Raw genomic sequence first — 5,775 nt, forward strand, 5'->3', positions numbered from 1 at the left:
ATGACTTCAACAGTAGGACATATCAAGCTACAAATACGAATTAAACTCCATTACAATCTCAACTTCATAATAGCATTTAAGAAGGAAACTAAAAACATAAACTGAAACTCTAAACAGGTAGGTCCTGAAAATTTGCTAGCAAACTCTGGATCTCTCCAAAGTCCAGTCATCACACACCTTCATCACCACCACCATCCTGTCGCCTCCCTTTCATATCTTAGCTTTTCCTTTATCTGCAGTAGGAGGAAAAAATAGATCTATAAGCGAAACACTTAGTAAGTACTAATCTATCTCACAAAAACTCGAAGTGCATAAAAAGAATGCAACAATACTAAAATTGAAATGCTAAAAGCAAAGCTGCATGTACTCATGGTATACAAAAATAAAACTGAATACTAAACATGCTCACTAACTGATAGGAAAATAATGAAACTACTACTGTAGGCTCAGAATTAAAGAAACTAACTTCTATTGATTCTAAGCATAATACATGTTTCATTTTCTTATATCTTTATACTAGAAATTAATCTTTTAATTTCTCTTTTACTTTCTTCTTCTTTTCTTCTTCTTTGGGCCCAGGCTTAGTACCATCTTTATTTTGCGCGCTCTCTAATAGTGACTGAGGTAGCGAGCCTCTAGTCCTATGAGGTAAAGACCTTGGTCTTACCAGGGCCAAGACCTTGGAATTGGTCACCTGGATTTATTTAACGACAACCTTCGAAGTCGGGTACTAGCCTCTTACTTTAATTTACTAGTTATTTCTTTTTAACTAAACTCTAGTCTTTTCTTTACTCATACTTCTCATACTCCTTGATTAGAGCTTATTAGAATCCTGTAGATATATCTAACAAGTATAGGATTACAACTAACCAAGCATGCTATATAAAAATAACACAAGGGAAGCAGATCTGAACTCTCTAAGCATATTATAAAACAAAGCAAAGGAAAGCAAATCTGAACTCTCTAAACATGCTATAAAATAAAGCAAAAGAAAGCAAATTTGAACTTTCTAAGCATGCTATAAAATAAAGCAAAAGAAAGCAACTTTGAGCTTACTAATCATGCTATAAAATAGAGCAAAAGAAAGCAACTTTGAATTTACTAATCATGCTATAAAATAGAGCAAAGAAAGCAACTTTGAACTTACTTTAAATTATTTGTTATCTTTTCTAACTAGACCTCGGTCTTTTCCTTTACTTCTAACTTCTACTAAATTCCTAAAAGGATTTAATAGAACACATAAAATTCTGCACTAAAATTCTGCTCATGACAATCTAATAGCAAAGAGGACTAGTCATGCTCAACTAATAAATAAAAGTTGTACATGCTCATTTAATAACAATGAATGCTACTGGTGATCACTAATAGCAATGAGAGTTGTACATGTCCAACTAATAGCAATGAAAGCTACCTATGTTCAACTAATAGAAATGAAGACTGTACTCGTGCACATGATAACAAACAGAAGCTACAGGTGTTCAAATAATGGCATTGAAAGGTTGTACACGCACAATAATAGCAAATAAAAGCTACTGTTAAGGAACTACATACTGGAATGCTTACGTACAGCTAAAAGGGTAAATGGCATCCACACATGAAATCTGTACGATGGACTTTATAAAGAAAAATCTGCTCATGTGCCTAAGAATTCTCTAAACTAAAAGTAGAATGCTACATATAGGTTGTTGATTCTGCTACAAATTATCTAATTTAAGCTAGCACAATCTGGAGAGGATTAGCAATCAAGATGAAGCATCCAATCCGAATTCTGTTGCAACCAACAAAACGCCTCAAAGAAAATGGGTTACCAACTTCCAAATCCGGTCAAAAATTCGTTCTACATGAATTAAGCAAGAGCAGCTCCAAAACTTCAACCGAACTCTTGGGAGTTATCCCTAAACCTCTAGCAATCAATTCTTAAAGTAAGCTACTGCCACATTAAAAAGAAGTAAGCGAATCTCATATAGAATTCTCTAAGCATGCTATAGAATGCTACGGCAGAAATAACATGAAGAAAACAAATCTCGGAAATTCCCCTTAATCCCAAAATTTCTGCACACATGATCCAAACAAAAGAAACTATATCCCTAGCACAATAAATTCGGCACAACCAAATCCGGAAGCAAGGAAGAAAACCCTAACATGTATTTCTACTCGGCACTGTGAAATCTGGAAGCAAGGAAGAAAACCCTAACATGTATTTCTACTCGGCACTGTGAAATCCAGAAGCAAGGAAGAAAATCGAAGCTCGGAGCAACTTCTACCACAGGTGAGTAGTACTTACAGCGTGTTCTTGGATTCAAACCGAGAAGGAAGGGGATTCTAGGGTTTCGGGTGAAGCTTGACGATCTCGGCGGCTCCTTTGAGTTCCCGAGCTCCCTTCGTCGAGATGACCCCGTCACTTCTTCGCCCAAGAACAGAACTCGCCGCGCCGCACGTGCGTGTGAGGAGAAGGGAGTTTCGGCTCGGGAGAAAAGGAATTAGGTCTTTTTAAAACTAGGGTTTTCTATTACTAACTATACCTTAAATATCTATCTCTACTTATTTGGTTAACAAAACCCGCGTAGCTCAACTGGTTGGCTGCGCCCGATTAGGTCAGGTTCGACCCAAGGTCATGGGTTCAAGTCTCACCTTCAACGGTTTTTTGTCAAAACTTCTTTCTTTTTGTAAACATACTAAACGACATCCAAAAATTACATAAAAATACTCTAAAAATTTATAAAAATCTCTAGAATATTTTAAAAGTATTTCCAAATATTTTTATGGACTTTTAGAACTTCAAATAGGAAAAATTAGGTCGTTATAATCCCCCATACCTTATAAAAAGTTCGTCCTCGAACTTAGAATAGCTCTGGATATCTCTGTCTCATACTGTCCTCCCACTCCCAAGTGACTTCCTCGTGCTTCTGGTTCTGCCAGATGACCTTCACTAGTGGTACTTCTTTGTTTCTTAGTCTCTTGACTGCTCTGTCCACTATCTGTGTAGGTCTGCTCTCATAACTAAGATCCTCTTGGATCTGCACTGACTGAGGCTGAATCACTTGGCTCGGGTCATGGAGACACTTCTTTAGCATGGAGACATGAAATACATTGTGTATTGCTGACATGTCTTGTGGAAAGTCTAACTTGTAAGTTACTTTCCCAATCCTCTCTATGATCAGATAAGGTCCTACATAACGAGGACTTAATTTGCCCTTCTTGCCAAATCTCGTCACTCCCTTCATAGGAGCGACCTTGAGGAAGACTGAATCCCCTACTTGGAATTCCAACTCCCCATTTTCTCTTTCCTGTATTCTCTGTCTAATTTTCTGGATTGCTGAGTAGTCTCATCTATCAACTCTGAATGCCCATCTCTACTTCCATTTCTTTTCTCTCACCCGCTTCTTGCCAGCAAATGGTCCTGCCATACAATGCCTCATATGGTGCCATCTTGATAGTGATAACTATTGTTGTAGGCAAACTCATAAGCATAGATACTTGCACCAACTTCCTTGAAATCCAGTGCACACAAGCTCTGAGCATATCTTCTAAAATCTGATTTACGCTCTGTCTGTCCATCAGTCTGAATGCTGAACTTGAATTTGGTGCCTAGTGCATTGAACGCACTCCCAAAAGTGTGAGGTGAAGCGCCCATCTTTATCGAAATAATAGATTTAGGGACTCCATGAAGTCCGATCACCTCCTTAACGTATAGTTGTCAATTGCTCTATGGAGTGGGACACCTTGATGGCTAGGAAATGGTCAGACTTAGTATTGTGTCATATCCATTTGTAGTTCTTGGAAGACCTGTTATGAAGTCCATGGATATGCCTTCCCACTTCCACTCTAGTATTGGGAGAGATAGAACTCCTCCCGCTCTCGTGTGCTTTGACTCTCGGCATGTCGGCGGTCTATTTATCTCTTTTGAGTCCTAACCACCAGAACCTCTGTTTCACATCTTGGTACATCTTGGTAGAACCAGGATGCATGGAGTATGGTGTGCTATGAGCTTCTTCTAAAATCTTCTTTCTCAGTTCTTCATCATTGGGCACACAAATGCGACTTCCCTGATAAAGAATCCCGCTATCTGTTACTCGAAACTCTGATTTGTCTTCTTTCTGTATCTCTTGCTTGATCTTCTGAATGTCTGGATCTTCACCTTACGTTCTATGTATGTCCTCAAGCAAGGTAGACTCTAAGGTCAATGCGGAGAGCTGTCCATAAAAAATTTCAAGTCCAAAATCTGACAACTCCTTCTGCAATGGCAGGGCTAATGATGACAGAGACATCAGGGATGCACTGGACTTTCTGCTTAGTGCATCTGCCACTTTGTTAGCTTTGCTTGGGTGGTAGAGGATTTCCCAGTCATAGTCTTTGACCAACTCTAGCTACCTACGCTATCTCATGTTTAAGTCCTTCTAAGTGAAGAAGTACTTAAGACTTTGATGGTCTGTGAAAATTCTGCACTGGACTCCATACAGGTAGTGTCGCTAAAGTTTCAGTGCAAAGACCACTGCTGCCAGCTCAAGGTCATGAGTGGGGTAGTTCTTCTAATAGTCTTTGAGTTGTCTGGAAGCATAGGCTATGACTTTTCCTTCTTGCATGAGTACAGCTCCTAGACCCATCTTGGAAGCATCACTGTAGATGTCAAAACTCTTGTCACTCTCTGGAACAGTCAAAATGGGAGCACTGGTCAGTCTCTTCTTTAGCTCTTGGAAACTCTGCTCACATTTATCTGACCATTCAAACCTCTTGTTCTTCCTGGTTAAGGTCGTTAGTGGAGAAGCTATCCTGGAAAAGTCCTCCACGAATTTCCTGTAGTACCCAACTAAACCAAGGAAGCTTCTGATCTCCCTGGTGTTCTTGGGTCTACTCCAGTTGTTAACCGCTTCTATTTTGGCTGGATCCACTTGGATACCTTCTTTAGAAATAATGTGACCTAGAAATGCCACCTGATTTAACCAGAATTCGCACTTTGAGAATTTAGCATAAAGTTGTTTCTGCTGTAGAGTCTGCAGTACTATTCTCAAATGCGTATCATGCTCCTCTGGGGTCCTTGAATAAACTAGAATGCCGTCGATGAACACAATGACAAATTTGTCAAGGTATTCTCTGAACACTCTGTTCATCAAGTGCATGAAGACCGCTGGTGCATTAGTCACACCAAAAGGCATGACTACAAACTCGTAGTGCCCGTATCTGGTTCTGAAAGCTATTCTGGGTATGTCTCTTTCTTTCACCTTCAGCTAATGGTACCCAGAGGACAGGTCTATCTTCGAGAATACTGTTGCCCCTCTTAACTGATCAAATAAGTCATCGATCCTAGGAAGGGGGTACTTGTTCTTGATCGTCACTTGATTCAGATCTCTGTAATCTATGCACATCCGCATAGATCCATCTTTCTTCTTGACAAACAACACAGGAGCTCCCGAAGGTGAGTGACTAGGGTGAATGGAGCCTTTGTCAAGTAACTCCTGTAGTTGTGTTTGTAACTCTTTCAGCTCTGCTGAAAACATTCAGTACGGAGCTTTTGAAATTGGACCAGTACCAGGAACCAATTCAATTTCAAACTCCACTTCTCTATTGGGAGGTAGTCCAGGTAGCCCTTCTGGAAATACCTTTGGATACTCACAGACTACCCGAACTTTGTCCTTCCAATTCTAATTACTTGACTGGGGTCTCTATTTCCCCACTGTCATGTCTTCTATCTTGACTGGCTTGTGTTGCGTTTGTTGTGTCTTGATGCTGTTCAAATAGTGCTCACTAATACTCTGCTGACCAGCTCTTCACCAATCT

Source organism: Zingiber officinale, chromosome 4A, assembly GCF_018446385.1.
Source record: "Zingiber officinale cultivar Zhangliang chromosome 4A, Zo_v1.1, whole genome shotgun sequence".
NCBI lineage: Eukaryota > Viridiplantae > Streptophyta > Magnoliopsida > Zingiberales > Zingiberaceae > Zingiber > Zingiber officinale.